Here is a 22,395-nt window from a genome sequence, read left to right on the forward strand (position 1 = left end):
AGGTAGAATCAGAAATTGCCTATTTAATAAAGACTCTCGACAGGATATTATGAGTGCTGCCAATATGGATTTTGCCCCTTGGTTCCCAAAAATTAAGAAAAATAGTAATCAGGCCCTTTACTTCTCATACTTAATGAACTCAAATTTAAGAAAAGCATTCACCAGCTTTAGTTTTCATACCTTTCCATCAAACTATCTCTTTGGTAGATACAATAAGAGTCCTAAGAAACAACACATTTGTGATTGTGGCTCAAACCAGATAGAATATGTCAAGCACTACATTTTGCACTGTCCTATGTATGATCATATTAGGAATATATATCTTAAAAATATTCTTGATAAACTATCTGGTACTGAGGAGAATAAAGTGTGTTTCATGATGGCTGATGTTTTTGAGGAAGTTACACATAGGGTAACTACATTTATGTTTCTTTCTACCAAACTTAGAACACAGAAAAGTTGTAGTTTAAAGAATAAGTTATAAGATGTAAGTTCTGAAAATCTGTAAATTCCTTAAGGTCATGTTTTTACTATTTGTGTATATAATTTGGTTTTAAAATGGTTTGTGTCTTAATTTGTGGATCTATCATGTAATTTGAAAGGCCTATGGCTAACAAATAAAGATGGATTGATTGAATGAAAATAGTCTGTATTATTTTTTTGTTTTTATCAATCAAGGGCCCCTTCCGCACACGCAAAATAATGTGTTTTCAAACCACTTTCACAACTGTTTGCAAGTGGATTTTGCCATTCCGCACAGCTTCAAAGAGCACTGAAAGCAGTTTGAAAGTGCATTATTCTGCATGTGCGGAATGAGCCAAAGAGAAATGCCATATATGTCTTAGTCTTTTTATGTCTAAAATGCATTCAAGTCAACTTCTAGCTTCTGGTACTGCTGCTCTCCTATGGGAGAGACGACCCTGTTGTCTCCTTTTTGCTCAGGTGATGTCTCCAAGTGACCATAGCTCTTTGGATTAAAAGATGCTATTAGAGAGAAAGGCACTGTGCTCTATAGAGATGAGAGTGGAGGGGTGAGGGGCACTGGATGACAACCAGAAGCCCCGGCTCTTTCATCCATCAGAGCCTGTTTTGCATCCTTTTGGCAATGGGACAAGAAGCAGTTTTTTATTTTAAAAAACTACTTAAAGCTGTAAGTCATGCTATTTTTTTTCTGAAGAAGAAATTAAAAGGGGGAGCCTCAACTATCATCATATACTTCATCCAGCAAGAATTTATTTTTATGAACAGATAAGCACAACTAAATTATGAGCCTGATTTACAAACTGCATCATAAATTCACCAAGTTGGAATGCGAGACTTTGTTTAGAGATCTGTTAGTGCCATATTGCTGTAATGCTTCTTCACAATTTAAACAGATGAAAACTTAAGAAGCTTGCGTGAAAAAAGGAGTTATAACTCACCCAGACTTATAAACTACCCAGAGCAAAACCAATAGAAAAAGAGAAGGAAATAATGGCTGATTCCAAATGCAAAACAAGAGCTGTTTCAGATCCAGCTATCCCCGTTTCACTAGGCCAAATGCAGAGAATTGAATTATTATTGCCTCTGTATAGAAAGATATATTAGAAATGAAAAATAAGATTATAAAGTTAATGGATGCATACAGGATTTAACAGAATTTTAAAAAAGAGACTACAGATCTGGCTAAAGTTTTGCAAAAAGTCTCAGATTTTTCTAAAACAATAGAAACAAAAATGGAAGATAATAAAAAGAAATACAATGCCAGACTGAAAAATTAATTGGTCTGGAGTTAAGACACAGGGAATTTGCATTGAGAATTCATGCTTTACCAGAATCAGCCAGAGAAGATTTGCATAAGGATTTTCTACCAGAGCTACCAAAATATGTCTATCCCGGGTTCCTGAAATACAAGCAAAGGTAGTTTTTTGCTTGTTTTACGAAGAAACAGAAAGCTGATATAAGAGATTTTGATTATTTGACATAGAATGTGAGGTATATGATAAAAGGTGAGGTGGGACCCATGTAGTAAATATTTGTCTATGAATTTTTTCTGGGGTCACAGTATGTACTGGGGTTGAATATATGGGGGACAGAGGGTGTAAAGCTATTTTCTTATTTTTCTCATTTCTTATTATTTTCTTTTTATAGTCTTTGTAGGGTTGCCTGTTCACCATTCGGTAGTTTTGTAGTTGCATAAAAATAAAGAAAATTGTTACAAAAACATAAAATGCATTCATGTCAAAACCATGCAATGCTTTGTCTGGCTCCAAGAAAGATTTTCTTCAGGACTATAATAAACATTAAGGACAAATGTTCTGCCACTGTTTGTTCCTAATACTAATGCCCAACTACAAAATAGTAGGAGTCTGTGATGAGAAAAGCTGCTGTTTATGAAAACAGTACCCAAGATAATATTGATGAAATTAATTTCATAAAAGGCTGTGCAGAGCATGTAAAAAAACCCTTGCCTTCCTCTCCACTACTGAGAAATTCCGCTGAATTCTATGTTGCAAGTTTGGGAAAATTGTACAATTTCTGATTATGAAAAATGAGTGGAAATCTTTAAATTGCAATTGTTTTTCAAAGCATTAAACTTGGTGACTGAAGCAGGATGAGAAGATGGTGAGCAAAGGATCACTTGGTCTCTATGAAGAATCTGATTTCATGGGTGAGACTGAGGCCCCATCTGCACACGCAAAATAATGTGTTTTCAAACCACTTTCACAACTGTTTGCAAGTGGATTTTGATATTTCGCACAGCTTCAAAGAGCACTGAAAGCAGTTTGAAAGTGCATTATTCTGCATGTGCGGAATGAGCCTGACTGAGCTACAGTAGCCAAAGCTCTCCTTCTTCCCTTTCTGCTGTGCGCCATGAAACTCTCTGAAGACAGAGGGCACTTCCTTGTGTTTCCCAGTTTCTCTCCCTTTCTTCCTTATCTTTTGCTACTGGAAACAGCCTTGGCAAAAATAAGAGAGAAAGAGAAGAACAGAGCTTTTATACTGTGTTATCCTTTTTCAAGTTTTTATCAGATAATCACCACTGGAATCAGACAAATTCAGTATTGCCAGACCTAGAAGTTCAAAAACCACATTTTAATCTGCTTCCACCTCAGCTTAATTCTGTTGCTTAGGATATGTATGTCATTCAAGATTTAAATAAGGATTACAAGTAGGACTCTCACTACATTTGTCTCTATACTGTATTTGTATAAAGTTGTTTTATACCATTATATTTAGATTTTATTTCAGCATGCATACTTCTATCTCTGGTCAATGACTGGTTTATAGTAAAGGAAGAGGGAAAGGTATTCCTCAAGGCCGTCAAGCTCCGCGCGGTCCAAAAAACATTTAACAGCCACAGGGGCGGTAAAACTAGCATAACACAGCAGCGCCCGACCTGACGGCGCCCTCCCCAGAACAGCGTCAGGCCAGCCTCTGCGTAAACAACAGCCCTTTAAAGGGTTGTTGTTGGGAAGCGATCTTCCCGGCAGCCAGCTTGGTGCAAACCCAGCGCCAAGCCGGGAAGCGTAACGCTTGTCTCCGCCCCACTCCGCGATGTCTCCGTCGCCCAGCCTGCTGGCCCGGTGGAATTCTCCCCGCCCACACTGTCCCTCCGACCTCCAGGGGTGGGAGGGAGGCAGCGTCGGCCCGAGGGGCTTCCACGGCTCAGCAGGCGACGGCTGGTACATCGTGGAAAGTAAAGAAAGGAAGAGGCTGACTCCACCACGGAGCCGCTGCCTCTCCCTGCGCGAGGGAACCCTCTGCTTGGCAGCTGCTCGCGACGCTTGCATCGCGAAGCGGGCTTAAAGAGCAGACCCCATGCCGGCAGAACTCTTGGCGGGCAGTGGGGGCGCATGGCACAATGCGAGAAAGCTTGACCTCAGTTCATCTAAAGTTTAGTCACCATTCCTTATTTCTCTTCCTCATTTCTTTGGATTCAGCATGTGTGAGAAAACAAGAGTAAGAATCCTGATTATGTTCCTGTGCTCTGGCATTTCTTCAAGCTTGGGAGAAAAAGAGGTATACAAGTAAAACTCTTTCTGTACTGTGTTTATCGTTCTGCCATCAGACTTTAAGATACTGGCAGCATTAAAAGAAGAAAACCTTTTTAGAAAGAAGCCAAGCATGCAAGCCAATGAAAAACCAACTGACCTCAAAAACAGATATTCCTCGCAGACTAGTTGTCAGCTAAACAAGGTTGAAATACAACAATATTTATCTTTGTACTGAATTCAAGACACCAGGCCACAGTTCGAACATGAGTTTTGGCCATTGCAGAGATTTCTTATAACAGAGGCACTGGTACTTTCCCTCTTCATTTGTAGATTAATGAAAATAAAATTTGTTCCTGTTCTTTCTCCAATATTCTAGCCAATGTGGCCCAAAACAGCACAGCCCCATCTACTGCCTTTTGGACAATGCCAGGAAATCATATTATATGCACTTACAACTCTCTAAGTGAGATTAAAACTGTCTAACACCTAAACAGGGATGTTGTGAGGATAAAACTGGAGAGGAAAGAACCATTATGAATACTTTGGAGAAGGTTGGGACCAAAATGTAATAAATTATCTTTTGAGTTGACAGAAATAAAAGGTAAGAGATTTCTACACAGAGAGATGTTATAGATAGAACTGAGATGCTATAATCACTTCAGCAAGATGGTGTCCAAAACTGTACTGTTGTAATGTATGTGTATGTTTAAAGTGATGTCAAGTGGCTGTCAATTTATGAAGATCCCAGCTTGGTTACTTGAAAATGAAAGGGCTGAATGAACTGTTGTAGCTCTCTGGAGTGAAGCTTCTCCCACTGCTGAGAGTCCAAAGTGAAGATGAGTCTTCCCATGAGGCTGGACAGTGTGAGCAGGGAGGATGATTTGCCTCAAGTCACTGCAGAGGCTACCTTTTTTAAAAAAACTTTTTGGCCTTTGGAAAATTCACAAATAGTTTGTGGGCAGTTGTGTCTATTATTACCTCCAGATGTTCCCATTACTGAACAGAAGTTAAGGGGTCTTTTTTCTGGTTGTCTAGGAAGCCATAAAACTCCAAGCAATCTGGGATCTGCTGGGTATCAGCTCCAATTGGTGAAAAGAACTGGAATGAATCAGCAAGTTGACCAAGGAAGAGTGTAGCTGCACTCCTTGTTCCCAGAGCAATACCACCAAACTGACAAGGACCTTGGAGAAAACCCAGAGGGCTGTACTTGGGCTGAATGGAAGGGCCTGCAATATTCTCCTCTTATGCCAAACTGGAGGAAACAATGGTGTCCAGGGAGGATCAGGATGTGAAGATATATGTCTGTGAGATCAATCGATGTGAGGTACTCATTCGGTTGGAAGAACTCCACAATGGTGCTTAAGGTCTCTATCTGGAAATGGTGCAGCTTCACAAAATGGTTTAGGTATTTGAGATCCAGTTTGGCTCTCTACTGAATGTTCCTTTTTGGTACACTGAACAGTAGGAAATACATTTCTGTATCCTGATCCCAGAGTGAGTCTGGTTCGATTGTCTGAATGGTTCTTAAGTACTGCACTATGTCTAGAGTTTTTATTCTTTTTTTAAAGGGTTTTTGAATAGTGAGGATCTTGTGATCCAGGGGGAGACAGGAGAATTCTTTGATACAGCCTGAAGTCACTACCTCCTGGGTCCAGGAGTCCGCTTGCGAATGAGGCCAGGCATTCTGAAATAGAGGCAGTCTTCCCCCTACCAACGGGGCCAGCAAGTCATGCTTTGGTTTCCTTAAACTCTGGGTTTGATCTGTCTCCACTGTGTTGGAAACCCACAAGCTACTGGTAGATTACTTACTGTGGTTCCAGGAGTTCTTTTGGTAACTGTTTCTGTACTTTGGCAGAGTATGTTGGGTATGAAAGGGAAAACTGGAAGCAGGATGTCTATCAGGTCATTTAAGGTTCCCTGGCAGAGTCTTGGATTTGTCCCATGTCTCGACCAATATTCGGTTTAAGGAGTCTCTGAACAATTTGTCCCCCAGGAAGGGGAAAGCTGCCACAATGGATTTGGATCAGAAATCAGTTTGCCAGGCACAGAATGAAGCCTTTAGTGGCTGCAGCAAAAGACAGGGCTCTAGCCAATAAAGTGAGGCATCCAAGGTTGCATCTGCTGAGAAGCAGGCTGCCCTCAGGATTCTGTTGGCTCCTTCAATCATGTATGTAGTGGATCTGGGAAGAAGCTGAAGGTTCATTCTTGGCCACACAATGGTTACCTTGGAGATGATAGAAACGGTGGCTGATGCTCTGATGGACATAGCAATGGTTTTGAGAGTTCTCTGGGATAGCTGATAAGCCTTGAGGTTGAGAGAATCCTTGATGTATCCTTCACTGTCCCCAGAATGTAAGCCAGAAGACTGCAGGGCTGTAATAGGAGGGTCAATCAGAGGAACTTGCAACAACTCGTTGGAATAGGTTGGCATTGCATACAGTCTCCTGATAAAACTTGGTAATAAGAAAAGGCAAGGGATCAGCAGAAGTAAGACTTGTAAAGGTCAACAGAAGAAAAGAAGCAAGAAGAAATAAGAAGTAATAGATAAAGGCTATGTAGAATTACAGAATTATAGACACAAGAGTAGTGCAAGCAATCTAACAAGCTATTCTCCCCTGGCTAGGGAGGAAAAGAACTGGAGCCCAGGGGCAGTCTCACAGCAATCAGGAAGGAGAAAAAGATCATTTCCTACCTTCCCAATTGGATGCAGCAAAACAAGATGTTCTCCACTCAGAAAGAACGAAATGTGTTTCAATAGATCCTTAATATCTCAATAACTGATCCAAATATTCAGATGCAGAACATAATACTGATACTACTTGAGGTTTCAAATTATTAATATCTGAATGTTTTATTGTTTTAGTCGCTGGGCTAGACCTTTTAGTCAGTGTTAGTATCAGCTCAAAAATTGAAGTGGGGTTTTAACTGCCAGCTATATATTGTATATTATTCTGGGTAATGATGGTTCTTTCCAACAATGTCCATGAGGAGGCCCAGGGTGGATCAGGGATCCCTGTAGTGTGGAGGCATGGGAGATATGGCGATAGGCCCAGGCCACATACGAGACATAGAGGGAGATATGATGTTGCTTGCTCTCTGTCTGACCTGCGGCCTATCCTGAGGAATGAAGGTTGTGGGTTAGGGGCTGTTTATTCTGCTCCTAGGATGCTGTTGATAAATGCGAGGTCTATTAACAACAAGTATGCTACCTTCTGTGACTACCTCAGAGGTGAAGCGGCTGACCTCGTATGTGTCATGGAAACCTGGGTGAGGGAGGGCGAGATGGTCGCCCTTAATAACCTCACCCTGGAGGGGGCTGTGGCAGTCCAGCAGCCTCAGACACAGGGCCAGGGGGGTGGCGTAGTGATGCTTATCCGAGATACCATCTCCTTCACGACGTCCCTTGTCCCGGTGATTGCAGGCATGGAGTGTTTAGGCCTTCACTGGGATCACCCAGAGGGGCTGGCTGTCTTGCTAGTGTACTGGTCGCCTAGCGTACCAGCAGACAGCCTGTCACGGCTCTTGGAGGTCATCTCTGAGTGGGCGCTGGAGCACCCACACTTGATTGTGTTGGGTGACTTCAACGTCCATGTTGATTCAGCCTCATCTTCAGTAGCCATTCATCCATGGCAACACTAGGCCTCTCTCTTGTGACATCTGTGTTTCCACCCATCAGGGGTGCCACACCCTAGACCTGATCTTCACGGCATGTGTGCATGTAGCCATATCCTCTACTGAAAGTGTGCCATGGTCTACTACTTCATCCTGAAGGCTCGGATTGATGCTCCTACGCCCCCCTGTCTAGGCAACGGGCATATTTTTGTCCGCCCGCAGAGATTATTGGACCCAGAGCGATTCCAGGATGCTCTGCAGGAGACCCCACTGACTGGTGGTACTCTTGATGAGCTGGTAGAGAGTTGGGATACCAAGGAGCTGAGGAGGATGAAGCAGGATCAGAGATGGCTAGAGCGAGTGTGGCGGCGAGTTCTTGACGAGGGGTCAAGACACTCATATCGATCATTTATGAAATCCTATGAGAGGGCTGTGAAGGAAGCAAAGCGGTCATATTTTACTTCCACTATCACAATGGCTAGTTCGCGCCTGGCGCAACTGTTTAATGTGATTTGGACACTTACGACCCCAGCTACGGGTTCTAAAAGAAATGAATTGACATTAAGCTGTGAGGCATTTGCAGACTACTTCACACATAAAGTCTTGACCCTCCACCAATCCCTTCCCGTTACAATTGACACAGTGAGCGAACTGGAGGCCCCTTGGCCATCTTTGGGTCCTTGTCTGGACCACTTCAGCCTACTCGACAAAACGGATGTGGACAGGACACTGGATGCTGTACGATCTACCACTTGTCCTTTTTACTCATGCCCTTCCTGGTTGGTGAAAGCTGGCAGGGAGGATCTACAAAAACACCTGTTGGAGATTGTTAATAGCTCCCTTGTGCAAGGAGCTTTCCCGGGTCGGCTTAAAGAGGCATTGGTTCGCCCACTCCTGAAAAGACCGCAATTAAATCTTCGGGATCCAGCCAATTACCGGCCAGTTTCGAATCTTCCGTTTCTGGGTAAGCAGTGGCGGATCAGCTCCTGCAGTTCATGGATGAAGCAAATGTATTGGATCCCTTACAGTCTGGCTTCTGCACTGGTCATAGGACCGAGACGGTGTTGGCTGCTGGCTCCACTTGGACAGAGGAGTTTTGGCGCTGCTGGTGTTGTTACATCTCACCGCAGCGCTCGATGTCATAGATCTTTTGGTCCACTGCCTCGCTAGTATTAGAGTTAGGGGGTCAGCCCTGTGTTGGCTGACCTAGTTTTTCCGAGACCGGGGACTGCAGGTAGCATCGAGGGGATAGAACACCAGGCGACATCCCATAGTCTGTGGGGTACCATAGGGAGTAATAATTTCTTCAATGCTTTTTAACATCTACATGCACCCCCTGGCAAGTTTGGTCCAAAGTTTTGGGCTGTGGTGTCATCAGTATGCAGATGACACACGACTCATGTTCACGATGGAGGGCCACCCATCTTCGGCCCCTGAGGCTCTCCAGCGTTGTTTGGATGCTGTTGCTGGTTGGTTGAGATCAAGTCGTCTGAAATTAAATCCTTCAAAGAGGGAAGTCCTGTGGCTGGGACGGGGGAGTGTCCAGTGTCCTCTGCCCTGCCTACTCTGCATGGTGAGGCTTTACAGTTATCCTCATCTGCCAAAAGCCTAGGGGTGATTCTGGATCCAGCATTATCACTGGAGGCCCACGTCACCTGAATGGCTCAGACGGCTTTTTACCATCTGCAGCAGGCACGGCAATTGGCCTCGTATCTTTCCCATCCTGATCTAGCCACTGTGATTCATGCAACGGTCACCTCCAGGTTAGACTACTGTAACTCGCTCTATGTGGGCTTGCCTTTAGCCATGATCTGGAAACTGAAACTCGTACAGACTGCGACAGCCAGTCTTCTCGTGGAAACATTTAGCAGGGACTGGATTATGCCGGTCCTATACCATCTACACTGGCTGCCAATCAAGTACCGGATCATGTTTAAAGTGTTGGTATTAACCTTCAAAGCCATTCACAGACTTGGACCTTCATACCTGAGGGACCGTCTCTCCCCGTATTGCCCAGTTAGGCCCCTCTGTTCTTCAGAGGAGGACCTATTGGTGATCCTGGCCCTAAAGCAGTCAGGCTGGCTTCTACAAGGGCAAGGGCTTTTACAGTCCTGGCCTCCACCTGGTGGAACAGGCTTCCAAGGGAGATCAGGGCCCTGCGGGACCTGCAGAGTTTCCGCAGGGCATGCAAGACGGACCTGTTCTGCCAGGCATTTGGCAGCCTGGCTAAATACATCGTTGCCATTCCAATTGGCCTCCCGTGGGCGCAAGTGTGGGGAGGGGGGAGGGATATGATGCCATCTGATGTCATATGGTTCCAGGTTTTTAAGTGATATTAGTAGTTTTATATCATGTTTTAAGGTTGTATTTTATATCGTTGTTCACCGCCTTGAGCCCCTTGAATGAATGAATGAATGAATGAATGAATGTGTGTGTGTGTGTGTGTGTGTGTGTGTGTGTGTGTGTGTGTGTGTGTGTGTGTGTGTGTGTGTGTGTGTGTGTATGTATGTATTTTGGTATTAAAAGTTGATACATCTTCTGGACCATGAAAACCTAGCATGTCAGGAACTATCTAAATTTATGGACTTAACACTACATACTAAACTTCCATAGCAAGGATTTTGTCAATGTGGGGAAGCATTTGAATGTGTTCCTTTCCATTTGCAGTCCTGAAGAAATAGAATTCCCAAAGATATTGCTGACTATGCTATTTTTGAGTATCTTCCAAATCCAGGGCCAGAATAAGGTTGCTAACAAGTGCATAGTTCTTGTCAAGTGCTATAAAAGTGTATCCAGCTTAAAATTGTACCCCAGTTTCAATCAACTTTTAAAATGTGAATATTATGCCTCCGTACTCCATAAGCACCAGATTAGTAGAATCTGGCCACTTCTTTTAGATAGATTTGCAGGGAAAGTCCTTGAAAGGACAAAGAGGCAGCCTATTATAAGCAAAAAAAGAGGAGAAACAGGGAGGCAGGCATCTCCAATGGGGGGGATAGTAGAGGGAAAACGAAGGTACATAAGTCTAACATCTGCTGGTGGCAGTCTGTCAAGTCGAGAAAAGTTAATGTCAAGAACAGACGCTCTGCAGTTCCTAACTGTTATGTTTGCATGATTATTCAAAGGTGTTAGGGCATGCTGAGCAGTAGTCTTGCTATTTATCACAGAAGAGGTTCCAAGGAAGAAAAAAAGCAATACTAAAGGCAGTCTAGTTACACACTCTGGTATTTGTGTACACAGTCAAGCAACTTAGAAAAGTTGCGGAAATATTTTCTTCTCTCACACCTTATTTCATGGGCTTTTGGGGACCTGATTAGCAATGAAGGCTACAAAGTTTTAAAGCATTGTGTTTGGCAATTTTCCATTACCCAAGTGTATGATTGTATCAGGCAATGATGGCTCTCTGTAGTAGAAAGCTGACAGTGAGTCTCTGCCAATAAACTAAGCACCCTAGTGAGTCCTTTCCATTCAGAAAATGATACACAATATAAAAGAAAGAAAGAATGGTTTAAAGAAGGAATGTCACCATTATGAAAACATAGCACTGATCTTTCCTTTATGTACTCAGATACTTCTCAATTCTTTATCAGACTTTGTTCGAGACACTAAGACTAAGCTGTGCATACGAAACCCATTCTCTCTGATGTACTCACAAATCTCTAGAATTACAGTCCTGAAGCCATAAAATTCCACCTCTCCTATAGAGGATTTCCTGCACTGCAGAGTGGAATCCACTGAATAACACTGAGTCCCTAAAGAAAAGACACTCCTTTCATGCTAGATAGGAGGAAGAAAAGAGATCCAAGTGCTGGTTTATTTCATATTATAGGTATGGAAAAGCTACATAAAGAAAATGATCATGAAATCAAGAAACTTTGTGCCTGAAAGAGTGCTGTTCCAAGCAGAAGAACCACAGTCGTCAAAGAATCTTCTTTCCTATCGCAGAGAGAGAAAGATTGTATCACAAAGGGAGAAAGATTTGCTCTTGTACCATTTTCTTATCTACAGAAAAGTCGCACTAAGCAGACCACAGTAATTGAGAACCTTCTTTGATTACTTATTATGCAATAAATGTGAATAGGTTTCTACATCAGCCCCCCCACCCGAAAAAAAACAAGCTTTGTACTACTTTTGTAGAACAATTTCTGTGGATACCAGTGTGACAGGAAGATAGAGCTACTATGATAGCACGCACATTTTGTTTATTGATAAACTGCATTTACATTTTAAAAATCCTCAAGGGGATTGGAAATATAATACAAAGTCATATATAATAAATATAATAAAAAGTCAACAAAACACTTTAATAAAATACTCAAAAAATAATTAAATGCAATAACAGGTTTTCAATAGTGTCACTTCCTTTGTCACATTTTAATCTATCTAACTCAAAGCCCCTCTAGAAAAAGGCATGGTTCTCAGAGGGAAGAGCACCTCCCTAAAGATACACTGGCAAATGTCAGAGAAAAAAGCAAACAAGTTGGCAAAATATATCTGAAAGGAGAGCGGGGAGCTTTTGTTCAACACTTGGCAACTGCTTTAGAGACAAAGTCTGTTCTGTTCTACATAAAAATAAAGTACAGCATTGTTGCCTTCACTAATCAACTGATTTGCATTTATCAGCTGTGGTGTTGTGACACTGTGAAAATCCAGTGCTTATGCTTACATATACCAAGGCAGTCCAGATCCATATAGCCATACAGACAGCACTTACATAATATGTAAGAAATTACAGGACTGCTGTCCAGATCTATACAATTATGTCACATGTACAGGCATTAGTTCAGCCCCTAAACTTGCTTAATGGATCAGAAGGATTACATCTTCAGTATGGCATGGCGCTCTGAGGTATGTTTGACTACCGTGGAAAGCTGTGGCAGCTGCCTGCTGGCAGGTCTACCCCTCCATTGGGTTAAGTGCACTGGGCAGGGCAAATCCACTGGTGTGCCCCCACAGAACTTCCAGGAGAGGAGCCTGCCTTTTTCACAGGGGCCTCTCCCATGAAGATGGTGTCCGGAGCCAGCCACTAATTGCGGAGGCTCCGGTGAATTTTTGGTTTTGAAGCTTTGAAGTCTAGGATAGATGTAGTGTAGGATAGGAGAATACCCAAGTTGGAACATTGTGGAATGGGTTGTTGAACTCACTCGGGTTTGTGCCTCCATTTCAGTCTCCTTGCGGTCTTTGACAGGAACTGTCTGTCAAGCAGTTGGCTAGCCTCCGAGCTGCAGCTGGTCAAGAAGAAAGGCTTCCCCAGGCCACAGCTGTTCAACAGAGCAAATTTCTGTGGCCGTGGTAGTCCTGGAAGTGAGTTTGCCTGGCTTGGTGGGCCTGGAGGGGGGTCGGTGGCAGAGACCCTCCTGCACCGATCAGCTGGGTGTATCCAGAGACATTGGGAACCCCTGGGTGATGCAAACGACATCCAGCTGGCTGTGGGAGAGCCAGGGCTGGACGTCTTTGGTTTTTCAAACAAGCCTGGGGAAGGGCTGGCCGTGGTCGGGCATGTTTAGCGAGTTTTGAGAAGGGGAGAGGTGGCAGAAGCCCCCTTGCATCGACTCCTCGATGGCAGCCAGCAGAAACTTTGGAACAATGGCAGCAACTAGCCAGTTTGACAACTCTGGAGAGGGGGGTCAGTGGCAGGGGCCCCTATGATGCCAGAGACTCTTGGACAATAGTGGAGGCTAGTGGCAGAGCCCACACACACAGCACACAAGAGACCTTCATTCAGTAGCTGAGGCTGGAAGTGCCCAGCAGGAATATGACAGCGGTGGCAATGGTGGCAGACTTTGTTGGAACACTGAAGACGGTCACCTCCAAAGTTTGTGGATATTGTTTTTAGTTAGCACAGCTAGTTGTAGATACTAATGTATTATGATTAAGAGGTTAGTGTAGAATTTTAGTCAGTTGTAGTGAATTTTTCCCCCTCCTTTTCTTAGCATTTAGGTTGTGTTTTTTTGGTCAGTGCTAGTACTCTAGCTAGTAAATTGCTGTACCGCTAGTAGCCTGTGAGTATTAGGTGTGGGGGGACTGAGGAGGTGTTCTTTAAACTAGTTACTAGTCTTCGTCATTATGTCAGCACTACAGGGAAATGTAAGTCCTAGGTCATGCTGTTGTAGTTTGAATGGTAAGTCACCATCTATATTTATTCATTTTGTAATTCGATATTATGCCTGTTGATATTTTTGCTGTTTAAGATGTTGTATCATTGTTATATTATGTTATGATAATTTATTGTTGCATGATGCCTATTGACACTTTCAGTTGTTAAGATGCCACTGATGTTTTGCTATTATGTCATGAAATGTTGTTTACTATTGATATGTCATGATTGACGATGTTTGACTTTGTTGTTAAGCCGCCCTGAGCCCTTCAGGGGAGGGCGGGATATAATTCTAATAAATGAAATGAATTAAATTATGTTATTGCCAGTGGTCATGTTACAATAAAGGAATTCCTTTATATCTGAATATGCAGGCATACTACTCTGTATATTCTTCATCTGGACCTTGGGATATAGATAAGAATGCTTAGTGATAAGTCTTGGCAGACTTTCTGATTCAGTTTCACCCCCAAATGTTCTATCTTCATGGAAAACTTTAAAAAGTGATTAATCTGCCCTGCAGTCCATGAAAGCATGCCAATTCAGTTATGTTCTGAATATACATTTGGTCCTTCTTCAGACTGTGCCTGTATGTAGGCCAAAGAGCATGGTTTGCCAGCCTATATGAATGAACCTGTATAGCCCTCCACATAGAAAACTGTTAGGGAGAAGTGGCCCTTCCACTGACATACTAGCTTTCTACATTCAAGGATTTTTAAATGGAAGAGGCATTCAATATTTCAAGCCATCTCCACAGTGAAATCGAAGCATACTCTGTGTTCAGAGAGCAGAAACTAAAAGTAAAATTATTTGCGTTTGCAAATAACAGAAAAAAACAGTCATGGGTAAAATCTCATTCATGAAAGTATATTACAATTACTCAATTACAAAACAGATTTGACAGTATTATACTAAGCGTTATCATTAAAACATGGATAGAGAGAAAGATACAATTTTTAAAAACTTCTTAGAGAACTATACAATAGCTTAATGTCCAGATGCTTAGTACTAGAAAATTTAAGCAACTCTAGATTCAGTTCCATAAGCCATTCAGAAATGTTTAAAAACAAAATAGTTTGAGTATTATTTCACAAAAATATCAACTGCATGCTCTTTTAGGTCAATTGGTAAGCTTACACATTCATTTTTAAAGCCAAATCCCAGGACCATTTAATACAGGGTTGTTGTTTTTTTTTAATTCATTTGTCTGTGTCTTTGAAATGTCATGGATAATGGCATAAGGGTACATCTAAGTCAAGTATTTCTAGCTGATGCACACTGTTAAATGAGATGAATTACTGTGCACTGGAACATGCTGTCAGTTGACAAAAGTATTTTCTTCTCTCTACATATTCCATAAGGACAGGAAATAAAGAAGCACACTGCAGAGTCATTAATGTTCCCGCTTTAAAATGTAAAATGGGGAAAATGAACAGAAATATTTAATGTGATGTAATGCCGCAAAGGAGTTATATGAACTAAGTGGAGTTTCAGTCCAGTTGTGTACCAAACTACAAATTATTTTTTGCTTTCCTTTTGAATATTTGCAGAGATCAGAAAAATAGAGAAAATAGCTCTCTAAAAACAACAACAAATGTTCAAGAATTCTAAAATTCTCATCTGCAACACCATGTTATATATTTCTCTGCTGTAGTTGTAAGCATTACTTTTGTTCTGATAATTTAAAACTATGTCTCAACACTTCATAGAAATTCAAATGTTTTGCCCATGCAAAATGTAAATGAACCCAACCTAAATGCTTGTAAAATCCTGAAATGCCTCTGGCAGTTCTATCAAAGTGTGAAGACGTGTACAGAGCCTTTGAAGAAATGAAACCACAGTTTATCAAGTGTGATTTATAAGCAACACTGATTTAGCCAGGAGACAACACAAGGTGTAATCATTAGTAGTCAGACAACAGCCATGTGAACGCATCAATTATGGGCCAATGCCAAAAGCCCTTGAGATCCTGGAGATTAACAGTCAATCTACTGTTTTACAAGTTCACATCAAAAAGAATATTAATAAGAGGAGGGGCAATGTGAAAGCATGTCAGACTGATTCAGCCACTAAAACAAGGCATTCTTCAGCTCTTGCTGAGCTTCTAACTGGCCCATAAAAATAGCTGGCATCAGCTGCTGTGTGTGGATCTGCCAATTTTCAGAAAATGTTTTCATTAGCATATGGGAAGTTGTAAAAGGCTGCGAAAACTCTACTTTGTGAATTACAGCCAAACCTTTAGGACCTCTTTCATTGAAGATAACAATTAATTAAAAGCAATAAATATTAACATACCTGGAAAATACAATCTCAGCTCAGATATCCTTCCTTTTCAGAAAGGTAACAGGTTAAAGTGACCTCCTAAAATTGTATTTGTTTATTTATTTGATTTTATTTCTTATACCGCTCACCCCCGAAGGGCTCCGGGCAGTGTATAACATGTAAAATTCAATAATAATATAAAACCCCAATTACAACCATAAAATCAGTTAAAATTAATAAATTAATAAATACAAAACAAAAATACAAAATTAGATGGCAAAATGGTAATCCAGTTTGTATCACGAGGGTAAATACGGTATATATATATCAAAAAGCTAATGGGAACATACTAAGAACAGCCAAGGGATAGAAATATTTAAATATTTTGGAATCTGCCTCAATTTTTAAGAGCCAATCTCAAATTATTAACAGTGCAGTCCTAAATAGAGCTGTACCTTCTAAGGACTGTAAGGACTGGACAAGATGCTGTGTGTGTCTGGTATGTGCACATGCCTGTGTATGTGTATTTCAAATCTGCAGTTGCAGCTTTAAATATCAAGGCACATGGTCAACCACTGCCCAGGAATTTTCTCAGCTCTGTGCATTTCCTTATCTATCATATACTACAAACAAAAACAGTTTTCTACATTTACTTATGTCTGTGATGGCATTTCTATGAATATTCTTACCTCCTGAATTTCATTACCCTTACACTGGATAAGAAATACAGACAACTAACTGGAAAGTTGTCATATTCTTTAAAAAGATAATCTTGGTAATGTTAAATCAACTCAAGCAAACACGCACGCACACCATAGATATATGGACAGGATTCCCACAGACCTCTTCAAAGCTTCCCTTCTTTTCCTGGACCATAGAAATGGACCTAGTTCCTCCTGAAAACATGAAAGTTCCAGCATGCTGCCTAAAGTGTTTTGTCAACTGGTTCATCCTGTTAATGTCAGTAAGAATAACCTCAGAATTGAGGGTTTTTTTAAAAAGAAATCATACTTCAGCAGTCATTACTTAGGGCACTCACAGGTCACTGAATTCTGGCTAGGATGTATTCTATTAGCTTAGCTAAAGTATTTAGTAATTATATAAGCAAGTTCAGTGAATTGCTCTAATGTATTTGCAGGAGCTACTGGAATTAATCAAATTAATCAATGGATTTCAAACAACACTTTAACACGACCTAATAATTAGTAACATTTTAAGGCAATACTTTTATTCAAACTGTTTTATAAAATTGAAGAATTTTATTTCAAATATTTCATGTTGCTTTATTTCAGGATTAAGGTTTCAATTACTGAGTGATGAAGGCTAGACATTAATAAATATAAACATCAATAATAAGAATCCTGCTATACATCAATAAAACACTTGATGGAGGATGGGTCCTTGTTGAAGGAGGTCCTTGAAAGGACCACTGCTTGACCAACTGACAGTTCCCAAAGAGAGGAGAACCAAGGCCTCCAAGGCCAGAACGGAGCTACTACCACTATAATGTTCGCTCAAAGTGTTCTCACCCCCCAAAGTACCTTGGGTAGAACTCGGACCAAAGGAAAGGCGTAGAGGAGTGTTGCCGGCCACAGTGTCATTGGGGCACCTGTGGCTTCCGCTGTGGGGTAGAACCACCCAGAAAAAATTTGGGCAGTTGATAATTGACATGGGAGGCGAAAGGTCTACCTCCAGAGACCCCAGAGTGTCTAAGATCAGTTGAAAAAACCTCCCCATTCAACATCCACTCTCCATCCTGGAGTCATTGTCGACTGACTCAGTTGGCCTGACAATTGGAAATTTCATTCCGATGGATAAAATGTTCTTCTCAGCTCATGGCAGAAGGATGGAAGCTTCCCTGTGGAGGGAGCTCAACCTGGATTCCCCCTGTCAATTTACGTGCCACTGAGGCTTGAGCAGCTGGATGCTGGCATTGGAGCCAGCTGGGCTTTGAAGGCAATCAGCTATAAGGGAGATTAAAGGAGAAAGAAGAAGAAACAAGGAAAGTAGCAGAACAGATAGGCAACTAAGTACTGTGTCATGGGCTCTCCAGCAGCCAGCCAGGATTCCTCAGATGAGGAATACTGGCATGATGATCAACTCCATCAGAGTCTCAGCTGACTGAATCTCCAGAGCTACAGTTGGTTGAACCCTGTGGAGGACAGTGCTCGCCCTATCTAAGAGAAAGACAGAGCAAACAGTTCCCCTGGTTCTGTGAAGCAGCTCAGACAGCAGGGCCGTTAGGCACTGCATGCTCAAAGATGCAGCGCCCCGTTAGAGGCCCAGAGACACAGAAGGGGCGGCTGAAAGTCAGCGCAGAACTCAGACTAAGCAAGAATGCAGGCTTATAAGAGGCGGTTGTGAATAGCAAGCTTTGCAGGAACAACTTTGTGAAACAGCCTGATAGTTTCTGTAGTGCCTGCTCTCGGACTGAAGATTTGGCTTGGTGGACCCGGACTGGACTGATTGATTTGCTTTTGCTCAACGTATACCTCTTAAGAACATAAGAACAAGCCAGCTGGATCAGACCAAAGTCCATCTAGTCCAGCTCTCTGCTACTCGCAGTGGCCCACCAGGTGCCTTTGGGAGCTCACATGTAGGATGTGAGCCTTAATGGCCTTCTGCTGACTCGTTGCTCCCGATCCCACCTGGTCTGTTAAAGGCATTTGCAATCTCAGATCAAAAAAGAGAGGAAGGGATCCAAGATTGAGTAGCCATCGAAGTCGACTTCTCCATCCATGTAAAATCTGTCCAAAGCCCCTTTTAAAAGAAGCTATCAGGTTAGTGGCCATCACCACCTCCTGTGGCAGCATATTCCAAACACCAATCACACGTTGCGTGAAGAAGTGTTTCCTTTTATTAGTCCTAATTCTTCCCCCCAGCATTTTCAGTGAATGCCCCCTGGTTCTAGTATTGTGAGAAAGAGAGAAAAATTTCTCTCTGTCAACATTTTCTACCACCATGCATAATTTTGCTTAGACTTCAATCCCATATCCCCCCCCTCAGCCGCCTCACTCTCCAAACTAAAGGAGGTCCCAAGCTGCAGCCTCTCCTCGCATAGGGGAGAGGTGCTCCAGTCCCTCAATCATCCCTTGTTGCCCTTCTCTGCACTTTTTCCTATCTCCTCAATATCCTTTTTTTTTTGAGATGCGGCGATAGAGACTGGACCCACAATTACTCTCAGAGTCGCGGCCGCACCACTGCTTTATATAAGGGCATGACAATCTTTGCAGTTTTATTATCAATTCCTTTTCTAATGATCCCCAGCATAGAGTTTGCCTTTTTCACAGCTGCCATGCATTGAGTTGACATTCCCATGGAACTATCAACTAAGACGCCTAAATCCCTTTCCTGGTCTGTGACTGATAGCACTGACCCCTGTAGCGTGTATGTGAAGTTTGGATTTTTTGCCCCTATGTGCATCACTTTACATTTTGCTACATTGAACTGCATTGAACTACATTGAACTGCATTGAACTGCTACATTGAACTACATTGAACTGGTTCTCCTCTCTTGCTCTGGACTGTTTTCTCCAGAAGTGAAAGTAAGCTATCTATACTCTCTGCCTGCTCTCAGCAAACAGCTGTAACCATAGACTCCTGTGTGCTTAGCCAACCATGATATACTGCTTCTCCCCCTGACTCACAGGAAAGAAACTGAGAGGAGGGGTGACCCACACTGGAAACAGGAAGCTGAAGATTCTACATCCTGCCTCCCTGGGTATGCTACACCACTGCTCCCTTGACTTTGTATATGTCAACTTATGGTAACATCATAGGGTTTTCAAGGCAAGAGAGATGCAGAGGTGATTTGCCATTGATTGACTCTACATAGCAATCTTATAGCGTTCCTATCCAAACACTGATCAGGGCTGGTCCTGTTTAGTTTCTAAGATCTAATGAGATTCAGCAAATCTGTGGACTATCCAGAACAGGCCATTAGATAATATTTTTAAAAGTCACTCACACTGCGCTTTTTGTCCATCTGTCTGTCTGTCTGCATGGTTTATTTATTTATTTGCTGACTTACAGCTGACTTACGGCAACACTGTATGTAGGGTTTTCAAGACAAGAGACATTGGGAGGTGGCTTGTTGTTGCCTGCCTCTGCGTCCCGATCCTGGTGTTTCTTGGAGGTCTCCCATTCAAATACTAGCCATGGCCAGGATATATATATATATGTATGTATGTATGTATGTATGTATGTATGTATGTATGTATGTATGTATGTATGTATGTATACAGTCCTCCAAAGAAATAATCTACATAGAAAAATTGTTAAACACAAAATACAGAAAAATGCAAAACAAATATAAATGGCTGTCATAATGTCCGGGGGTCGCCATGTCGGCTCGCCCTGGACTCGGACAGCTGGGAGGTGGGGCCAGCAGCGGGCCGGCAGCAGGCCGGAAGAGGGGACCCAGCATTAACTGGCCCGACGGAGGAAACGCCTGCGGGGTTTCGGGCCAGCCGGGAGACGGCCGCAGAGAGGCGCAGCTGCGGCTTGTCAAGCCGACGGCTGGATGCGGACGGCCCGAGAGCAAGGCCGGGAACGCCCCCAAGGGCCCGGCGAGGCTTGATAAGGGGCGGCCAGACGGGAGGGCGAGGCTGGCCGCATCTGGTCGTGGGAGGGTTTTGCGGGAGCCAAGGGCGGATGGGGAGAGAGCGGTGGGAGAGGAACGAAGGTGTGTGGAGAGAGAAACACAAGAGATAGAGAGAGGGTGATTTGATGGAGGAGCTAGAGAAGGAGGACAGAGAGAGAGCGGAGAAGCGAGTGAGAGAGGAGAGAGAGAGAGTGGAGGAAAGGGGGAGAGCGGAGAGGCAAGTGAGAGAGGAGAGAGAGAGAGCTGAGGAGGAGAGGGGGAGCGAAAGGAGGCGAGGCTGGAAAGGGAGGCTGGACGGGGTGACAGACGTACCCTTATGGGGGGGCTGCGGACCCCAACCGCGAATAGGGAGAGCCTCCAGCAGGAGGGGAGGGGCTTCTTCCCCTCCTCCCTCGGTGGGCACCCTGTGGTTCAGGCAACTGACTACTTTGCGAGCCCCAAAGACCGGGGCTACTGACGAGGAGACCAACACCTCGGAGAGGGACGGTGGGATGGCTTGTCAGCCCGAACTGCAGGAGGGGGAGGGAGAACGCCACACATAATATAAACTTATGCAAACTGAACTATTTCTACTTCATTTGTACAGCAAGAATTCTGTAAGTCACATTCATTTTAACCAACATTTTTCTGTTGCTTTAATATTTTCATAAAAACAAGCAGCCAATTAAAAAGCCCTCTAAAACATTTCTTCAGAATCTGGGGAAAAGATTAATTTCATTGCATTTCAATCTTTGGATGTAATTTCTGGACAGAGTGTTTGAGAGGTTTCCTTCTTAAGCCATTTTCATTTTTCAGAAATGCATCTTTCCCCCTTAGGTGAAGTTCATATTTGTGTTAATTTTCATCCCCTGGCAGTATACCAAGCAGGAGGGTGAGGCTGGAAGAATGCAATATTCAATTTTTTTCTTTCCAACATTTCTATTAAACATATTAGAAGAATAATTGGAGGGGAGGTCTATGTACAAAATTTAACATTCCCTCTATCATCACTGTATAAAAGAGTACGGGATAGTTTCATTTACAGACCATGAGCAAAACTGTTACAAGGACAAAAAGGACTACAATGGAATAAAAACTCAGTTACTCTTGAAAAATTCTAGACAGCCATTTCTGCTTTTTCTTATTCATAAGATTATGCTTCAGTAAAATCCTCAGTTCCTTAGCACTGGCAAAGGGCACAGTTATCAAATGCTTGTAGAAAAAGAATTGTGAAGAACAAAGAGAGACTTGTAGGTAAACAGGGCTAATGACCACCTAAAATACCACTTTGGCATGGCTACATCCTCTTTCACATTCAAAACAGCAGTTTCACATAATCTGCAGCCATTTTAAATCATATTCAGATGCTTCAATAAGCACCTTGTGAGACAGTGAAGAGATGCTAATCTGAGAAGGAAGCAACAGCAATTTGATTTTATTTCCAAGTGTTATTACAAAATTACAGTTTGCAGAGTTGCAAAAATATATAAGAAAAAGGGAGATTTCTAAAGAAACAAAATACTGTTAAAAGGCCAATTTACAATATTCCATGTGTAGGATGTGTTTTCATTAATTAAATATTTATGGCATAAGAGGCAGTCATGATGTTAGCAAGATTTTTTAAGAGATCATTAACCTTGGAACAGCTATCTGTGGCTTCTGTGTCCCTTGAGTTCTCACACTGAAAACCAATAGGGCAAAAATATTCACATTCTGAGTTTGAAGATTAAAAACCACAACCAGCATAACACATTCTTGTCTTTTCAAGTATGCACAAAATTTTGGGACAAATCGTATGAAAGCAATATGACAAGACATTTCTTCACTGTTGAATGACAGAAATTTTTTTGTTTCCTTCTGTCTTT

General features: G+C 42.4%; 1 protein-coding gene across 7 annotated transcripts in view; it reads right to left on the minus strand.

Moving 5' to 3' along the window:
* ZNF608 (zinc finger protein 608) overlaps positions 1-22,395 on the minus strand; it is a 201,997-nt gene that overhangs the window by 103,341 nt on the left and 76,261 nt on the right. The window lies entirely within an intron of this gene.

This window comes from Sphaerodactylus townsendi, linkage group LG07 (assembly GCF_021028975.2).
Source record: "Sphaerodactylus townsendi isolate TG3544 linkage group LG07, MPM_Stown_v2.3, whole genome shotgun sequence".
NCBI lineage: Eukaryota > Metazoa > Chordata > Lepidosauria > Squamata > Sphaerodactylidae > Sphaerodactylus > Sphaerodactylus townsendi.